The following is an 18,996-nucleotide window of genomic DNA, read 5'->3' as shown; positions in this document are numbered from 1 at the left end:
TAGCGGTAGGTGCAAGAACTGAGCCCATTTCTCAGAGGGCAACACTGAGGTCAAGAGGAACTCAAGGAACGTGAGTGAAATCAGGGAATGAGTGGACGAGTGAACGAACGAACGAATGAGTGAATGAAACCGGAAACCTGCGGCCAAGGTGAGGGGCTCTGGAGGCCCCAAATGAGAAGCAGTCACTTGCAGGTGGTGGCGTCCCCCTCACGAGTCTGCTCCACTCTCTGAAATCCCACCCCCATTTCTCTTTCCTTCTTCCTTTGCTTGGAAACAGACCAGGACCCTCCTGCCTCTTTCGCTCAAAGCTCCTCGCCGCCCGGAGGAGCCCTGAGAAATGATCTCGCGCTACATTCTCGGTGGTTAATTTTTAGAGTGTTTTTAAAAATAACCTTTTCACTCAGATGAACAAAGAACTATTCATTGTGGGAAAGTTGAAAAATGATAAAAGTATGAAGCAACAGGACTCCCCTCCCCCACCCCATAGCTCCACCCCCCAGAATACATCGGGGCTGACAAGCGGGCGGATTCCCTCCCAGGCTTAGTGCCTCCTGCGTTTCTCTTCATCATACGGGATGGACAACACGCAACCACCTAGTTTAACATCGTGTCGACAAGAGGCCATGAGGACACAACACAGCAGAGGGCTATTCCCATGTGTGGGAACCTCGGATCCACTTGTCCCTGGGGTCTGAGGACCCCGCAGTTTTGTAGGGAAGGGTGGCCAAGGAGGGATGGGGCCTGTGGGGTCCCAGACCCCCACTCTGAGCCCAAACAGCTCTTGTCTAGCTCCTTAATATATATATATATTTTTTTTTTTGGGGGGGGGAGGGGGAGAGAAAGACACAGTTTTGATCAAAAAGAAGAATCTTTTGTTTCACCACCATCTAGAGAGGAAGTGAGATTTGTGCCCAAGCAAATCCGAGGCAGACCCGGGGCGGGACCCAGACCTCCTGCCTTGTGCGTTTATGGGAAGATCATTAGTGGGCGCCATCTGTATGCCAGGACGCCTGCGATTGGACTGCTGGGAGAGGTGGCTAGAGCAGAGGTGGGGAGGAGCAGAACAGCAGGGAGGGATGGTCTCTGGGAGGTGACCCCTGGGCTGGGGCGGTGAGAAGGCCCGAGGGTCCGGCAAGGGCAGAAGCCTGCAGCCCGGCTTAGAGTCAGCAGGGCAGGAGCGGGAGGAGACGGGTCAGAGCTGGCTCCTGGTGAGAGGTGAGCGGCGGTTTTCAGCAGGGGAGGGATGTGACCGGATTCACATTCTCAAAGGTCATTAACTGCCGTCACGCTGTGGCTGGAGGTCTGCCCAGGCCCTGCAGGTCCAGCCTCCCGGTCATGGCTCTGAAGGGATCCGCCCCCCGCCCCCCCCCCCCCACCCTTTGGCACCCCTCCTGGTGGAGCGCCCGGGGAGCGGGTCCATCAGGCCAACCGCACCCCACCCTGCACCTGTGGGGGTTGGGCATCGCTTGCCCCCACCGCAGGGAGCCGGGAACAGCAAATCCCTTCCCTGGCCTGGCCTGAGTCCTGCCTGTCCTACCAGGCCGTGGTGTCACCCCTTGTTCTGGGGCATCAGCCAGAGCCGGGCTGCCTTGCACTCCGCTTTGCCCAGCCTCCCAGTGCCCCTCTGACCTCACTGATGTGTCAGGATGGGGCCCGATGACCAGACCTCACTGGGCTCTCAGGTTGGGACGGAGCCTGAACCGTGTGCCTCCCCTCAGCCCGACCAGCTCACACTTGCCCCACGTGCTTGGAGTCTACAGTCACTCAGGGTCACACCGTCCATCGGGGGTGCATCTGGCCTGCAGGACAGGTCTCGGCAGAGCCCATGGGCCCCATCCCGGGCCCTGCTTCTCGGCCCCTGGGTGGAGGCCTGCCATGGGTCAGAGGAAGGGAGATGGGGAAGGCGGTTTCTCCGGTGGGAACAGCTCATGCAAAGTCCTAGATGGGACAGTGTGTACCTACACTGAGTGGCCAGATTATTATGATCTCTGAACGCATAATAATCTGGCCCAGGCGTCCTCAAACTACGGCCCGCGGGCCACAGGCGGGTGTTTTTGCCGTTTTGTTTTTTTACTTCAAAATAAGATATGTGCAGTGTGCATAGGAATTTGTTCATAGTTTTTTTTTTAAACTATAGTCCGGCCCTCCAAAGGTCTGAGGGACAGTGAACTGGCCCCCTGTTTAAAAAGTTTGAGGACCCCTGATCTGGCCACTCAGTATATATATACTGAATTCGTGCATGGGTGGGGTCCGGCCAGCCTGGCCAGGGGGAGGGGACATGGGCGGTTGGCCGGCCTGCCTGCTGGTCGAACTCCTGGTCGATGGGACAATTTGCATATTAGCCTTTTATTATATAGGATGTACACTGAGTGGCCAGGTGATTATGCGTTCAGAGATCATAATAATCTGGCCACTCAGTGTATGTGAGAGTTTTCTTGGGAACGTCTTTATTGAGATATAATTCACATACGATGCAATCTATTTGAAGTGTACAAGTCAATGCTTTGTAGTATAGCCAAGAATTCTGTAACCATCACCACAATGAATTTTAGAACAGTTTCATCACCTCCAAAAGAAACCCTGCACCCTTAACCCTCATATGCACCCTCTCCCGCCCCCCCAGCCCCCCCACACAATTCCTTCATCCTCTCAGCTTCTGGCAACCACTAATTACTTTCTGTCTCTATAGAATTGCCTATTCTGGATATTTCACGTAAATGAAACCATACACTATGTAATCTTCTGTGACTGGCTTGCTTCTTTCACTCAGCGTGGTTTCAAGGTTCATCCAAGTTACAGTGTGTGTTAGGACATCATCCTTTTTGGTGGCTGAATACTATTCCACTGTATGAATCCACCTCATTTTCTTTGCCATTCATTAGCTGATGGACATCTGGATCATTTCTACCTTTTGACTATTAGGAATAATGTTGCTATACATATTCATGTACATTATTGTATGTCCATGTGTTTTGATTTCACATGGGTATATTCCTAGGGGAGAAATTGCTGGGTCAGATGGCAACTCTAGGTTTACGTTCTGAGCAACTGCCAGATGGCTATGAAATATGTGTGGGTTTTTGTTGTTTTTTTTTTTAAATAAGGAATGTGTGTGCATGGACACTTGAATTTGCACATGCCTGTTAGGAACGTAAACGCATTTGTATACGCGGCTGAGTGTTAAACTGCCCTCTTAAATCAAAGCGATGGTGGTCGTTTTTGCCCTACTCATAGAGCGAGGTGGGTTGGGAGGTCCTGGCAGGGGGGGGCAGTGTGGGCAAAAGCTGGGTGGCAGGAGTGAGTGCTCTCTCTGGAAAGTACTGGAAAGTGGCTGGGTTCATTGCAGACCCCCACCTGTGAGCTCACGTCTTCCTTCCACCCTCCCAGCCTGGGCCACCCAACCCACAGCATCTCATGCAAATCGTATGCAAATCGACCCCCCCCTCCTCCCATCAGCCCTGCGGCACCCAGAGGAGTGGGAACTATTCTCGGTTGGGTCCTTCCCTTCATTAATTTCCGAGCCGTAGTACATTACTCATGGATAATTAAGAGTGAGCTATTAATACAACATTTAATATTCAAGTGCAGTGAAGAGGAGAGACGGTAAGTCGCAGAATCCCATTCGACACGTTGCAGTTTAGCAATGAGGTATTTTTTTTTTTCTTCCGCCTTCCAGATGCTCCAGGGCCGCTTGCGTGGAAACGTGGGCCCGAGAACTTCATTTATCCATAGAACATGAAGAAGGACCTTAAATCACCGGGAAATCCATGGGAAGGGTCCGGTGGAGACAGCCGGGCAGTAATCACACCCAGAATTGTAACGGTCTCCGGAGCGGGGCATGGCCCAGGCATCCCACAGGGGGCTGGCAGGGGGATTGATGGCCAGGAGGTTGGGCAAAGATGGAGACAAAGGACTGAATGTGCTGATGTGACTGCGCGTGTCCACACCTGGGTCAGGGGAGGGTGGAGTGTGGAACCGCTGGATTCTGACCACCCTCCCCCCCCACGGCCCTCCCCCGCTCCCATGCCGTGTTCCTTTCTGGCCAGAGGCTCAGGCAGTCTGGACTGGCCCAACGCCCTCCCCAGGTGACCTTGAAAATAAGGTCCGTCCTGTGTTGCAGCCTCACTGATCTCCAGGATTTGACACAGAAAAGGAGCCCCCCCTAAAACAGGGTGACAAGTGAGATGACTCTGAGCACCTCGAGGCCTCAGTCTCCAACGCCATGGAATGGGGGTGTCGGTGGGGGGCAATCTCTAAGACCCAGTTTTGACCATCCTCTGCCTGGAGGGGGTCGCTGAGTGTGGTATGTGAAGGGGGTTCGCTGAGTGTGGTATGTGGTATGAGACGTACATGCCAGCCGCTGTCAGTCACGTGTGGGTGGCAGACCTGGGTCCCTTCCTGGGCCTGCTGCTCCCTCGCTGGGAGTGGAGTGCTGTCGATCTCACTGGGTGGGGTTCCACCTGCTGGGAGGAGGTGGCTTTGTTATTTGGGCGGTGGCTTTGGCTGTGGGCTGACGGAGTGGCCCAGGGAGTGGGGGTTCGGGTGGCCCGTGGAGGAAGGTGGGCCTGCGGGCAGGGATGTGGAGATGGAAGGAATGCCACTCTTTGCCAGGTGTGAGCTGGGCACTTCCACTCACACCCAACCTTCCTCCACTTTCTGGGCGACGTCGAGGAGGCTCAGAGACGTTGAAGAACCGGCCCAGAGCCGCCCAGCAGAGCCCGGTCGGGGGACTCTGAGATCTCCGTCTCCAAGGCCTGTGCTGCTACATGCATGCGCTCGCCGGGGATCCAGGGGACTGCTTGGTGGGTGGCTGGGGAGGTGGTGCGAATAAGCTGGGGCCCAGAGTCAGACTAATTAAGGTTCAGTGAGGTCATAAGGGTGGGGCCCTGGTCCCAGAGGATTGGCGTCCTTATGAGAAGAGACACCAGAGAGCGCCTTTCTCTCTCCCGGAGACACAGAAGAAAGGCCCCGTGAAAACACCGTGGGAAGGCAGCCACCGCATGCCGGGAAGGAGGCCTCCCAGGAAACCGAACCAGCTGGAGGCTGGCTCTTCCACTTCCACATCCAGAACGGTGAGAAAATCAATGCCCGCCGTTCAGGCCAGGCAGGCAGCCTGTGCTACTTTGTCACGGCAGCCGCGCTGACTAGTCCACCTCGCGTTCCTCTCCCCCTTCCTTCTTGTCTTATTCCTTTCTTCCTTCCACCCACCCCTCCTTCCATCTCATCATCCATCCGTCCATCCTCCATCTATCCATTCCTCCTTTACTCCTTCCTTCTTCCCTTTCTCCTTTCCAACCTCTCGCCCTCCCTCCCTTCTTCTTTTCCTCCATTGTCTCCGTCCATTCACCCACTCGTCCTTCTGCCCCCACCTTCCTTGTCTCCACCCCTCACCCATGCCACCCTGACCTGCTGAGGAGAGTTTTTGCTGCTGTGACACCCCCACCCTGCACCCCGGCAGGCATTGCCTGGAGCACATCACAGCCTGTTCCCGGGACTCAGCCTGGGGCCAGGATGGGAACCTCTTATACTTCCCACCCATGGTCTCGTCTCGTCTCTCCTACTGAGTTGTCCCACAGGGGTATCTTGTTAAGTCAACTTAACTTACCCTCCAAATGTGATTAAATTAAAAAAAAAAAAAATCCAACCAGCCGTGAGTTGGCACCGTGAGGTACCAAATAGGAGATGAATTTTATTTACACAAATAGGGCTGATTAAGCCCCAACAGCTGCCCAGGTGTCTCAGGCTGCAGAGGCCAGAGCACGCAGGGCCGCCGTCCCTTCCCTCGGGGCGGCTGGCCTGCAGGAGCCCGGCACCTGGGGCCGGAGGACAATTCCCAGCAGCCTCTCCCACCTGCTCCACCTTGGCCCTTCCCAAGGCCTGCTCCATGCAAATCACCCAGGAGCCTCATTTGCATACACACCATCTCATTTCCATATCCCCCAGCTCCAGCGGCTCGGCTGCCACAGGGCTGGCTGACAGCAGCCCCTTTTGTCTTCAGGGGCCATCCAGGGAGTTGCTCCTTCATCGGATTCGGGGGCGGGGGCGGCGGGGGGGGGGGGGGGGGGGCGGGGGGGTGAAGAAAGCGAGGAAAAAGAAAAGGGAAGGGAGAAAACCCCTCAAGACAAAGAGACAGGCACCATCTGGGCAACAGGAAGAAAATGCCACTGTCTGGAGTTTGGACCCTGGGGGGGGGGGGGGGGGGGGGGGGGAGGCAGGCGAGGAGAGCCAGGCCCGGGGGCTGGCTGCCGCGGGTCTGAGACTTGCCAGACTTGGCTCCCGTCCCGGCCTCGTCACGTACTTGGCTCTGGCATCCCTGGGCAGGTTACCGGGAGGCTGTTGCCTCTGTTTCCCCATTTGGGAAACGGGGCCCTCACACCCGGGTGTGCTTGTCGCCTGGCAGGTGGCAGCCCCAGCTTCCGCTCCCGCGTCTGTTGCTGCTGCTGCTGCTGCTGCAGACCCTGGGCAGGGAGCGGGCGGTGGGGTCCCCGCAGACAGCGCTGCCGGCACCCCCCCTTCTGTGGGGCTGGGGGGTCCGGCTCCCCCTGCCCCGTCGTCTCTCTGCGCCTCAGTTTCACCCAGTTGGTGGGACCTCCAGGGGCTGGTTCCCTCGGGTTCTCCCCTCCTGGGATTGTTCAGAGAAAAGCAGCAGAATTCGTTGTGTGTGGTGATGACCGTAGATGGTGGTGATGAGTGGAAATCCAGTCCTGGTGTGTAAGTGGAAATCCAGTCCTGGCCAGACCCTGTGCCTGGATTTTCTGACGTCACCCTCAGGGCCACTCCTGGGCCCGGGTTTGCTGCCATCTTCACTGTACAGATGAGGGCACGGAGGCCCGCACTGAGCCTCGGCCTGCCTGGCCTGCAGGCTTCAGAGAGCCAGTGCCCTCACCTCCCAGGGGGATGGACCCACCCTCTACCCTCCACCGCCCCCCACCAGAGGGTGAGCCACATCCGAGCCCGAGGAGCAGACAGCAGACGCTCCTGTGGTTCACGTGTGGGAGGGGGTGCCACTCCGGCAGTGGGAGGGGGTGCTGGGGCCAGGCCCTGCCCTATTCTCAGTGGGTTGGGCCTGGGGCGTGGTAGGCAAGAAGATGGGGTTCCTTGGAATGGGGGGAAGGACACAAATGTCGGATCCTGTGCTTGGGCCCTGACCTTGTGACCACCCATCCCTGCCTCCACCTCGGGAGCTGTCTACCCCTACGTCTCATCAAACCCCAGCTGTGTGACTCCAAGCAGCCGCTCAATCTCTCTGAGCCTCAGCTGCCTCGTCTGTAAAATGGGGACGATAATGGTGCTTACTTTGATAAGTAATTGAGGTGAGAATTGAATGAGTAACGCGCGTGCAGCTGTGGAGAATGGTGTCTTGAGCTTGCTTTGAACATTTCGTATGAGTGTGCACTAACTTGATGAATACCTTAATTTGTGACAAGGGCTTGTAGGGAAATATAACTTGCTCCTTCTGCAGGAAGTACTAGTATTTGCTTCAAGGGCTGCTAAAGAGGGTCTCTCTCTCTCTCTCTCTCTCTCTCTCTCTCTCTCTTTTCTCCCTCCCTCTCCCTTACCCTCTCCATCCCCTTTCTCCTATGATCCTGAAATCAGGAGCAATGTCCCCCAAGGCAGGAACCAAAGCATGGCTCACATGACCAGGGCGGGGGGACAAGATCCTTTGGGGGGCTGGTAACTCTCCTGCTATCTGTGATCCTGCCTTCGGGAGCCTCTCTCTGGGCCCCCTGGGAACTCCCCCCCGCCCCCCCCCCCCCCCGCTGTACTCAGAGGGCCTGGGGAGGTGTCCTGAAGCTCTCCGTTTGGCCCCCGTCCTCCCCACCAGAGTCTTCACCCTGTCCCCAGGTTCCCGTCGCACGTTTAAATTTAGCAACGTGCAAAGCCTTGTGTAACCCTGGCTGGTTTGTCTTTTCAATCCTGGCTCCCGTGTGGGACCGAGGGATCGCTCAGAGCCTTTTGGAAGAGATAGGACTGACGTGATCAGGAGTTTGGCCAGAGACCCCCCGCCCCCCGAGTCCCCCTCGGGCTCCCCATGAACACATCCCGCTTCTTCCTCATTCCTCTTTTCCCCAGAGCATCCGGGCCACCGGAGTCCTTGCCTCTCCGTCGGTCGGAGGGAGCCGGTCAGGACAGGGGCGCGTTGCAGGGGTCGGAAGACGCGGGTTTGAGACCTGGCTGACTTCCGAGTCTCCGTGCCACCGGTTCGAGACCCTTCGGCTCTGTGGGCCTCCATTTCCCCACCTACCCAGTAGGGTGTCACCTCCTCTCCTGGCTGTCCTTGAAGGGTGGCATGAAGAGGACACGGATGGGAGGCATCTGTGGTCTCTGATGAACCATGTCTTCTCTTGAGTTTCCCAGAAGCCCTAGCGCTAGCCCTCTTTGTTGATTCATTGGTCGTTGGGAGAGGGGAGGATGGGGTGGCGGCAGGGGTCCCCGAGGGGTACAGAGGAGGCGCCATGCGAGTGGTGGTCCAGCGGATGGCACCTTCCAAGGGTGACCATTTCTGGAAGGTGGCCCGTCCAAGGTCACTCAGTGTCCAGGACCAGCTGGTCACTGTTTTCTCCGCTGTGAGCGGCATGGTCCCCGGGAGTGACACGGGCCGGCCGCCCTGTGCAAGCCCCGTGTGCGCCTGCCCGGGAGGAGGAGGCCGAGGCCGAGGCCGAGGGATTAGCACCCAGGGGCACAGGGCCACTTGAGGAGGCCGCCTGCTCCCTGGGAGCCAGCTGGTCTCCGGGGGGAGGAGGCCGGAGAACATGACACCCCGGGACACTTGGTCCTGTCACTCCCGGGGGATTTGGTGAGCTTCTGGGGAACCTGGTTGGGTACATGCTGTGCCGGGTGGCTGGGGGGGTGGGGGAGCTGGGACATTCTTTGTGAGCCCAGCACCGTGCCAGGCACATAGTCGCTACTCCATACGTGTTTTTATGTGAATTTAATAAATAGAAGAATTCTTGACCTCCCCATCTGAAACTTCACCCCGTCTGTCTCTAGTATATATGTGTCCCTACCATGTCCCCAAATGCAAAAACCTGGGGGCCCCCCTTGCCTCCTCTCTCGGCTCACTCTCCACACGCCACCTGCCTCCAAGACGGTTCTACCCCCAAGTGTATGGAAACCCACCTCCTGCCCCTCTCCCCTCCCCTCCCTCTCTCCCCTGCTCCCTCTCTTGCTCCCATCACCCTCTCCTCCACCAGGAGCAGCGAGATCCCGGCAGTGTGAGCGGCCCTGTCCGTCCTCTGTTCAAAGCTCGGGCTTTGGAAATCAAACGAAGACCTCGCCTGCGATGCCCTCCCTCTCCTCGCTCACACGGCCTCAGGCCCCTGCTCTCCGGTCTGCGCCGTACACGTGCCGAGGGCAACGCGGTTCCCTCCTTGGGCCGTCGCTTAGACGGTTCCCTCATCTTGATGCTCTCAGGCCTGGTTGCTTCTTGTCTGGCCGGGGTCCCCCGGGTTTGAAGCCGAGTCCTTCCTAATGCCCGGAGGGTTCCTCCGGGTAGTCATTATCTCGCTGTGAAGTTACGGGGACACGTCTGAGAGAGGATTGGGGTGAAGAAGGTGGAGGATGGCTGAAAGGATTTGGAAGGAGGACAGAGGCGCCCTTTACTAGAATGGGCTGTTGGCCATGTAGTCATTCATTAAACTACCCTCTCTCTCTCTATCCGCCCAACCAGTCCGTCCGGTCCGTCCATCCATCCATCCATCCATCCACCCACCCATCCACCTGTCCATCCATCCATCCATCCATCCATCCATCACCCATCCACCTATCCATCCATCCATCTATCCATCCATCCATCCATCCATCCATCCATCCATCCATCCATCCATCCATCCACTCACCCATCCATCCACCTGTCCGTCCGTCCGTCCATCCATCCATCCATCCATCCATCCATCCATCCATCCATCCATCCATCCATCCATCCATCCATCCATCCACCTGTCCATCCATCCATCCACCTGTCCATCCATCCATCCATCCATCCATCCATCCATCCATCCATCCAATCTTTATTAAGCTCTTTTCACTGACCCAGCCACGCTAGAGAGTCTTGCTGTACCTCCATTCTCTTTTCTTAAGATGCCCTTCCTTCCTCTTCTCTGAGACCTCAGGACGTCTGCGCCCCCTTTGCTGGGAAGGGGGACGGACAGGTGTTGGAGCCGCCAAAGGCGGGTAGTTGTAAGGATATAAAGAGGGTGGCAAGGAAAATATATTATTTAAACGCCCCCTCCACGTACAACTGAAGTCCTCAGGCCTGGCCTCAGCCTGCCTTCCCGGGCCCCTGGTTAGCTGTGTGACCTTGGGCACGTCGTCGAACCTCTCTGAGCGTCAGTTTGCCCATCTAGGAATAGGGGCCTGATGAGCGCACTTCCCTCCTGGGGCTGCTGTAGGGATGGGTCAGGGCGGGTGATTAAGGTGGGCTGAGGCTTAGAAGGGTCTCAGTCCTTCCTCCCAACCTCCATGTTCCAGGCTGCACGGGGGAGGCCCCCAGGCCCAGCCCCTCCCAGGCCGCCCACCTCCCTGGCGCCTCCTCCTCCTCCTCCTCCTCCTCCTCCTCCTCCTGATCAGCCTGGCCCGGATGGGAGCCATTCAGGCAGCCTCCTCTGGGCTGAGCCCCGAGGGGCAGAGGCTCAGAGGCTCGGGGGCAATTTATGGGCCTGCAGTTCCCTCTTCCTGGTTCCTCCCAGCACTCACTCTCACCCACCCCCGCTGTATTTCATGCCCATTGAGACTGAGGGTCCTCCACGTTCCTGTAGGGAAATAGGGCCGAGGAGAATGTTAATGCAGTTTTTATCAGCTGCATCACGCTCGCTTGTCGGGGGGACGGGGGGGAATCACAGGTGGGGTTGGACAAGTGCTCCGAGCAGGCGATGAACTCCCTACGTCTTTATTCCCTGCCAGAGGAGCTGGGGGCCTTGCAGACCTCGGGGAGGCGGTGGGTTCAGATGGCTTTGAGTGTCTGTGTCTAGACCTTGCAAAGGATCCTGGGACTTATCCATAGGTAACAGATGTGATTCATTCATTCATTCATTCATTCATTCATTCATTCAACCTGTCTTTAATCAGTGCTTGCCCCGGGCCTGGTCAGCTGTGGGAAGAGGGTTTGGAGGGGTCAGAATGATCACAGGGAGATGAAAAATGTCCAGTGTCCAGGAGAAAAAGGGACTCGGGTTGGAGAGAGGTGGACACCCCTGAAAAGAGTTGGGGGTGGAATCCACAGCACCTGGGCATGGGCTCGGGGGATGTGGCCTGGCAGGTATAAGGAGAGGAGAGGACCTTGACCTCAGACCCTCAGGGGAGCGTGGGGCGCTGGAGAAACTATTTTGGGGAAGAACATACTCCCTCTGGGCCACGTCTCATTGAGTTTTTATTTCTTGGGCTACCCTGATATGGAAAATCTCTTTTATACCAGACAGGCAGGCACACCGTGGCCCGCTGGGTGCCACGGCTGCCCTTGAAACACGGGCCTCCCCCCAGCTCCGGGGAGGGTGTGGGAGTGGGGGGTGGGCGTCCTCGGGCCGCGGGAAGGGGTAGGAGTGGTCGGGGAGGTGGCCTTTCTCCATTCTCCCAGGCTGCCCTCTGATTTCGTCTGGGCTCAGTGGCCTTTTATTGTGTGTCTCTCAGCAACGCCAACTCAGTCCCTCTCGTGCATTTTTTTCTCTCCCCCCTCTCTTCCCCGCTCTCTTCCCTCCTTCCTTCCATTCAATGCGTGTTTATTGAGAGCCCATGATGTCCCAGGCACCGTCCTAGGCACTGGGGATGCAGGAGAGCGAGTCAGACCCAGGTCCCTGACCTCATGGAGCTCACATTCTAGCAGAAGCAAGACCAGCGAGAAACCACAGAGGTCAACACACATCACCTGCCCGACGGTGATGGGAAGGAAGCAGGGAAGGCCGCCGGGGAGCATCGATCCCCGGAGAGAACCGCTAGCCCGACCTGGGTCCCCCACGCCCCCGCCCCGTCTCCCCTCCCACCGCGGACGTGCGCATCTACAAAGCGCCCAGGCGTGGCGCGACACGTTCTGCACTCTCTGCAGACGCAGGCATCCCGTAGGCATGTTCCGTGTTGCTTTCTTGGCTCGCCGTCCTCGTTTGAGAATGATCCTTGTTGATCCGCGACGCTCCAGTGGCCACACTGTCACCGCGATAGACCGTCCCGCGGTATGAATATGTCACTACGCGTTGCGTCCTCCTCCTGCTGATGGGCGTTTAGGCCGTTTCCAATTTTTTTTTTTTTCCTCTTACCACCCAAGCTGGAGGACCTTTCTTGGACCAGCCATACCCCCTCCCTGGGCCCCCATGTCACACCTGGCAACAGAGAGCCAATAATATCTGCCAAACTGGTTAACACCCTGCATGGTGGTAAGGATGATAAAAAAAACACACAAAAAAAACAACAAAAAAAAACCCAAAAAAGCTCCTGGTCCCAAAGCTAACTTCATCCAGGGCGCTCCCAGCTCATCCAAACCCGATTTCACACTCTACGAGGGAGATCTCAGCACGGACCACAGGTCACAGAGACCAGAGAGGCTGAGCGATTCCCCCAAGGCCACACAGCCCAATACAGATGCAGAGCCCCTGAGCTTAACCACCGCCCTGCACTGCAGGGGTCCCTTTCCCTGAACCACTCTCCTCCATCCAGGGCGGCCTCCATCATATCCCCCAAACACCCCCAGCTTGGTCCTAACTCTGAGCATTCACGCCAGCTGTTCCCTCTGCCCAGAATGCCCTTCCAGCCTCATCTCCAACGCCGCCTCTCGGGACCCTTCCCGGACCCTTGACTCTTTTTCCTGTTCCTGTATTCCCTACACGTGTGATCACCTAGTCACTTGGGTGGTGGTGTAGCATCTGCGAATTCCATCGGGGCAGGCCCTCCGTCCTGTCCATCTCTCTCTCCTTCGTGCTTAGCATGGCAACGGCATACAGTCGGTGCTCCATAAGTGTGCTTGCTCCCTACAGATGTGATCCCGGTCCATCGTCACCTTTATCGCTTGAAGTCGGAAGATGGTCCTCCTTTTACAGGCCAAGGGGAGGGCGGGCGGCTCGGGGACATTCAGGAACGTGTCCCGGGGTCAGCCATCAAAGGCGAGCAGAGAGGGAACTTGAAACCAGGTCTGCCTGCCTGTGTCCCCGCCGCCTTCACATGTCTCCCCGGACACTTGAGCCTCGCAGAATGTACACCTCGGAGTTCGGCGGTGACGCCATCTCACCAAAGGGGCATCGCGGGCCCAGCGAGGAACACTTGCCCAGTGTCACACACAGGTTGGCAGCCGGCAAGGCCAAACTCCCATCATCCCCTGGGCTCCCGGCCCCGGGCCCCTCTGCCCCAGGCTCTCCCACCCGCTCACCGTGAGGATGACACGCATCACATCTCTCTCTACACATCGGGGGCCGGTGGTGGGGGTTGGGGGGGACAGGGCCCGGAAGGCAAAGCTTGGTGGCGGAGCACGAGAGGCACGGAGGAGAGCTGTGTCTGTCCCTGGGGCTGGATGTTCGAGGCGCCTCCATTATTCAGGTCATGAGGCTGGATCCGCCAGGCTGGGGGGAGGGAGGCCCGCTGCAGCCTGGACGGTCAGCTGGCCCGGCCGCGGGGGGCCGCAGGGCCCTGGGAGCTGTCACCGCTGACTGATGGATGGGGACAGCTTCCAGTCGCCGGCCATCCCCGCCACGAGCCCCGTGGCCATCGCTGTGGCCGCCCACGCTGGCCCCCCGCCCGGCGCCTTGCTTTGAACGTCGACAAGGCCTTTTGTTCCCGCAGCAGGGGCTGGGCGGGCGGCGTGGAGGGGCCCCTCTCAGAGGAAGAAGCTGCCTGCTGGGGCTTCCCCCTGCCCCCGACCCCTACTGCGTTCCTCTAATTACCTGTGGGCGGGAGGGGCCGGCCAAGGGGTCCAGCTGGGGGAGGGGACGGAGGGGTGGCGGCTGGAGGAGCCTCAAATTCCAGCCCCCAGATTACAGATGGGAAACGAGGCCCAGAGACTGCCACAGCCTTGCTCAGGGTCACACAGCAAGTCATAGGTAGGGCCTGGGCTGAACCCAGGGAGGGTTAGACTCCCCAGGGTAGGGGTTGGGGAAAAAACCTGGTTTTGAACACCAATTATGTGCCAGGCACTGGACACCCTTGAATTGGACAGACCTGTTCCAGGCGACCCTTGCTACCCAGCTGTGTGTCTTCAGGCAGGTTAACTTCCTTCTCTGAGCCCCGTTTCCTCGTCTAGGAAATATACTTATGTATTGAGCACCTCCTATGTTCAGGACCACACAGAGACATAAATTAGTCACCATCTCTAACCTCAAGGATCTCTCTATCAAGTAGGGCAGGCGTCCTCAAAATATGGCCCGCGGGCCACATGTGGGTGTTTTTGCCGTTTTGTTTTTTTTACTTCAGAATAAGATCTGTGCCGTGTGCATAGGAATTTGTTCATAGCTTTTTTTTAAACTACAGTCCGGCCCTCCAACGGTCTGAGGGACAGGGAACTGGCCCCCTGTTTAAAAAGTTTGAGGACCCCTGAAGTAGGGGGACGGATGGGTCAGTAAAAAGCCTGGCACATGAGGTAAGTGCATTGTGGGGAGCAGAGGTAGATAGTGGGAACTCAAGGGGGACCCCCATCCAGCCTGGACTCCAAGAGGACTCCACTGGGGGGGGGGGGGGCGGTGTCCAGGAGGATTTGATCCGGAGAGCATTAGGGAGCCATGCCTGGTTCTACGCGTTTGGAGATGACCTCTCCCGGCTGGAGGAGCTGGGACAGAGCCAGGGGGTGGCAAGGGGTCTCCCAGGAGGTGGCTCGGGTGAGAGGTGCCCAGCACGGGGCCCCAGTCCCTACAGCTTCACCCAGAATGGGCTCCGAGCCGGGGGACCGTGGGCTCGGGGTGCAGCCGAAGTTTGGTGCGTCCTTCGAAAGCTAAGCACAGAGCTCCCTCGCGCCTCAGCGATTCCACTCCCAGGGGTGTGCGTACCCAAGCAATGGTCATCGGGGACTCGGCCAGATCCTATACACCCGTGTGCATCACAGCACCACTCCCGGCGGCCGCACGGTGAACACCGCCAAGTACCCGCGTCAGACGCATGGACAGAGTAGAGGGGGTACATCCATACAAGGGACTGTGACTAAGCCACGCTGCCAGAGGGAAAGCAGCAGAAAAGACAGCTGGCCCCTGGCTTCGCGTTTCTGAAACACCTACAGCCGGCGAAGTCATCGACACGGAGAGTAGAAGGGAGGCCCACAGCGGCTGGGGAGAGCGGGGAGGGGGGAGGTCCTTGCTTGAGGTGCGGACTTTCTGTTTGGGGTGACAGGAAAGTTCTGGAAGCACATGGCGGCGAGGGGTGCATGACATCGTGAGGTTATGACTGCGCTCGATGCTACTTCATTGACCCCTTAGAACGTGTAAAGGGGCGAATTTTATAGGATATATAGATCTTATCCCGATTAAAAAGTTAATCATAGAATATATCGAACCCCCCCCCCCCCCGAATTTACACTTCAAATGGGCGAATTGTGTGGTATGTGAGTTATAGGGCGATAAAGCGGTTAGAAACGAAATGCGATGGGGAGCGTGCCGGGAAGGACAAGTCACCTTTGGGGAGACAAGGGGTGGCAGTGTGCCCAGTTTGGCAAATGATGGCCAGGTGCCTCTGACCCCGCCCCCTGTCCCCCCCCCCCCCCCCCACCCCCCGTGGATGTATAATTTTCCTGGAGCCTTTGAGACATCCAGCCCTGCTCCTATGCTGACATGCTGTGTGCCCTTTGGCAAGTGACATACCTCTCTGGGCCTCGGGTGCCTCATCTCTACATGAACTCCGTTTGCTGAGGACCTACTGTGTGCTGGGCACAGGGTCAGCGTTGTCCCTCTCAGTCCTCACCGCGTTCCAGAGTAGGACCTGGAGGCCCGGGGAGGGGGAGAGCCTGGCCCCGGGCTCCCAGGGCAGCCGTGGCCGAGCCGGCCTCCGCCCCGCTCCCATCGGCCCCGGTGCTCCCTGACCCGCTCCCCTGCCTCCCCTCTGTGTCTGTTTGGAGCCGGTCACGGATTTTGTTCCTCCTGCAAATGATCTCCATGTGTCAGGGATAGAGTTTCCCCGCGTCTGGCCCTGTCCCCCTGGGAACCCGAGGCCCCCCACGGTCCGATGCTGCCGGGCGGGGCCTCCCCAGCAGCTCGGTGGCTCCTGCTGACCGGGGATGGGGCCCAGGCGGGACGGGGCCTGGGCATCTGGTTTAGCCATCAGAGCAGGGGCTTGTTTCGGCTTCAGTGACCCATGGAGCCCCCGGGAGAGGGAGAGAGAACAGACTGGCAAAGGGGAGGGGTGGGGAGGCAGCAGGGGGGTGGGGAGGGCTGGAACTGAGCAAACAAATACCAGCGCATTAATGGGGGCTCTGTGGCCGAGAAAGCGTGCGTGCACACACACACACACACACACACACACGCACGCACACACGCATGATGAAAAGCCACCTTTCACACACCTCCTTGCAGACCTTCATGCAATGCACCCTTTGCTCGAGCCATGCAGATGGCTTGCTATTTTCCACGCATGCTCTGCGCTCTCCAACCTCTTGCCTAGGCTAATTCTCCCACCCGGAATGCCCTCTGGGCCCGTGGTCGGCAAACCGCGGCTCGCGAGCCACATGCGGCTCTTTGGCCCCTTGAGGGTGGCTCTTCCACAAACTACCACGGCCTGGGCGAGTCTGTGGTGAAGAAGTGGCGTTAGAAGAAGTTGACGTTTAAAAAACGTGGCTCTCCAGAGACATTTCAATCGTTGTCCTGTTGCTGTTTGGCTCTGTGGACGAAGGAGTTTGCCGACCACTGCCTGGGCCGTTCCTGCAAAGGCCAATTTGGCGATTTCCCACGCCCCGGCTTCTGGGGACCCTCCCGTTGTTACCCATGTCATCCACCAGCGGCACCCCCTCTTCTCAGACCCTTTAGTGGGCGGGGGCAGCAGGTTGCCTCTGCTCAGCCCGATCTCTGTGATTGTGAGCCAGTGCCTGGGCTTCCTTGCGTGTCCGGTGCCTCCCCTGTAAGAAGGCAGCTCCGACCTCCTGCCTCCCCACTACGCGCGTCTGGATTTTGAGGATGAGAAGAGAGGTTGCAGAAAGGTTTAGCCACTGGCCCAGGGTCACCCAGCTGGTTAGCAGGAGCCTGGATGAAACCCTAGCACCTGCTTCTGTTGCTCAGAACGGCCCGCCCAGGAGTCAGACAGGCCTGTGTCTCCTGCCCCCCCCTCCCCTGCCCCCCGCCCCCGGCTCTGCCAGCTGGCCCCTCATGGCTCCCGGCTCCCCCTTCATTGTCACCCTGACAGTGGCCTGTGATTTCCAAGGGCCCACGTAGTCCCTGCCTAGCCCCTCTGGGTCTGAGCCTCCACATCTGCAGGCAGGGGACTGGACTCCGGCTCTCTTGAGCCTCCATGCTGGGAGGGCACAGGCGGTCCCGCTTCTCAGAAGGGGAAACCGAGGCTCACAGGTGCCGCTGGACTTTCCAAGGAGCCGCAGCCCCGCCAGAGGAGGGCTGCGGGGGGGGGGGGGGGTTCAAAGTCAGGCTTCGGCTTTGCCTGTCAAGCCCAGACTGCCTGCCCCCACTCCGCAGGTGTGACCCGGGCCGCGAGGGGGCTGTGCTTCTTGCTAGCCCCTCACCGATCCCGGGGTGCAGCAGAGCAGGCATTAGGGCTGCGAGGTGGTCTGGGGCCATCAAGGTCCACAGGGGACTCGGGGATCCATGGCCTCTCCTGCCCACATCTCAAGTGGGGTGGCAGCTCCCTCCACTTCGTCTATCCAATGGGGGACCGTTAGGACCCGCGTTGCAGGTGCTCCTGGAGATGAGAATGATGCAGCGGCAAACGCACCCCGGCTTCCACGGGTCCTTGTTCTCCCCAGGGGTTCTCGCGCTCGGGAAGCGCGGGCTATTCCTAACGATGTCAGTCATCAGCTAGGCACGGCGTGGGGTAGGCACCGAGGCTGCCTTTCTAGCCAAAGTCTAGTCCATGGTCATGAGGACTTGGGGTTGAGGCGGGCTATGATCCTGGCCTTGGCCTCGCCAAGCCTCAGTGTCTGCATCTGTGAAATGGGATGATGCCCCCAGCCTCGCCATTCTCCTGTGATCACAGAGTCTTCAGCTCTTCTGAGCTGCCAGATGCCAGGTTTTATGAAGCCCACACAGGCCCCTTAGCCCCCAGCCCAAGGCGCAGTGGGACCAGCTTGTCCAGAGTGGGCGGTGGGCGGTGGGCGGGTTTAGGTTTCAGCACCTGAGTTTGCCAGCCTGTCCCTCCGTCTGTACTGAAAATACCCGTGCAAATTCCCGGGGCCTCCCGGGGACACACCAGAGGCTAAAATAAGACCTGAGGTCAGCCGGAGCCTGTCCCTGGCTGCCGCCGATTCAGCCGGCCCCTGGGGAGCGCAACTCGCCCGGCACAGCCAGACCCCGAAGGGTCAGTCAGCCAGTGGGTGCCGGGCTGAGCCGTCGCCAAGCTCCGGGGGGTTTTAGGATACCATTCCCTGCCCTGACCCCAACAGGCAGCCGGTGGTCTGAGGTAGGGCCTGGAAGTCAGCTTTCCACAAAAACTTCCAGAAGATTCTGTCGCCCTCGCACTGGCTGTCCACCTTCCACCGCCCTTGACACAGATCTGCACTTGTGTATGGGCGCCGCTGTCTCGCTTGCTGGGTCTGAGTCACCTCTGCCTGTCTGAGCAAGGGCTTGTGTGGAACAGACGGATGCACGAACGAATGAATGAGTGAATGACTGGATATCCCGCTCGCTGGAGAATTCCGGACTTGCCTCGCCCCGGACGGAGGGAAAAACCTTGGGACCAATATTTTCCTTGGCACCTAAGCTCAGTTGAGAGGCACGAGGAGGCGTTTTCTAGATTGCCGGGGTTCCCCTCCTCCAGGCAGTCTGCCCTGATGCCCATGGTTCCCCTCCTCCAGGCAGTCTGCCCTGATGCCCATGACCCCTAGGCTGCCCTCACCCATCTCCTGTGGTTCTTTTACGTCTGTCTCCCCAGCACCCACCTCAG

This window comes from Eptesicus fuscus, chromosome 23 (assembly GCF_027574615.1).
Source record: "Eptesicus fuscus isolate TK198812 chromosome 23, DD_ASM_mEF_20220401, whole genome shotgun sequence".
Lineage (NCBI taxonomy): Eukaryota > Metazoa > Chordata > Mammalia > Chiroptera > Vespertilionidae > Eptesicus > Eptesicus fuscus.
Note: the sequence above shows the minus strand (reverse complement) of the source record.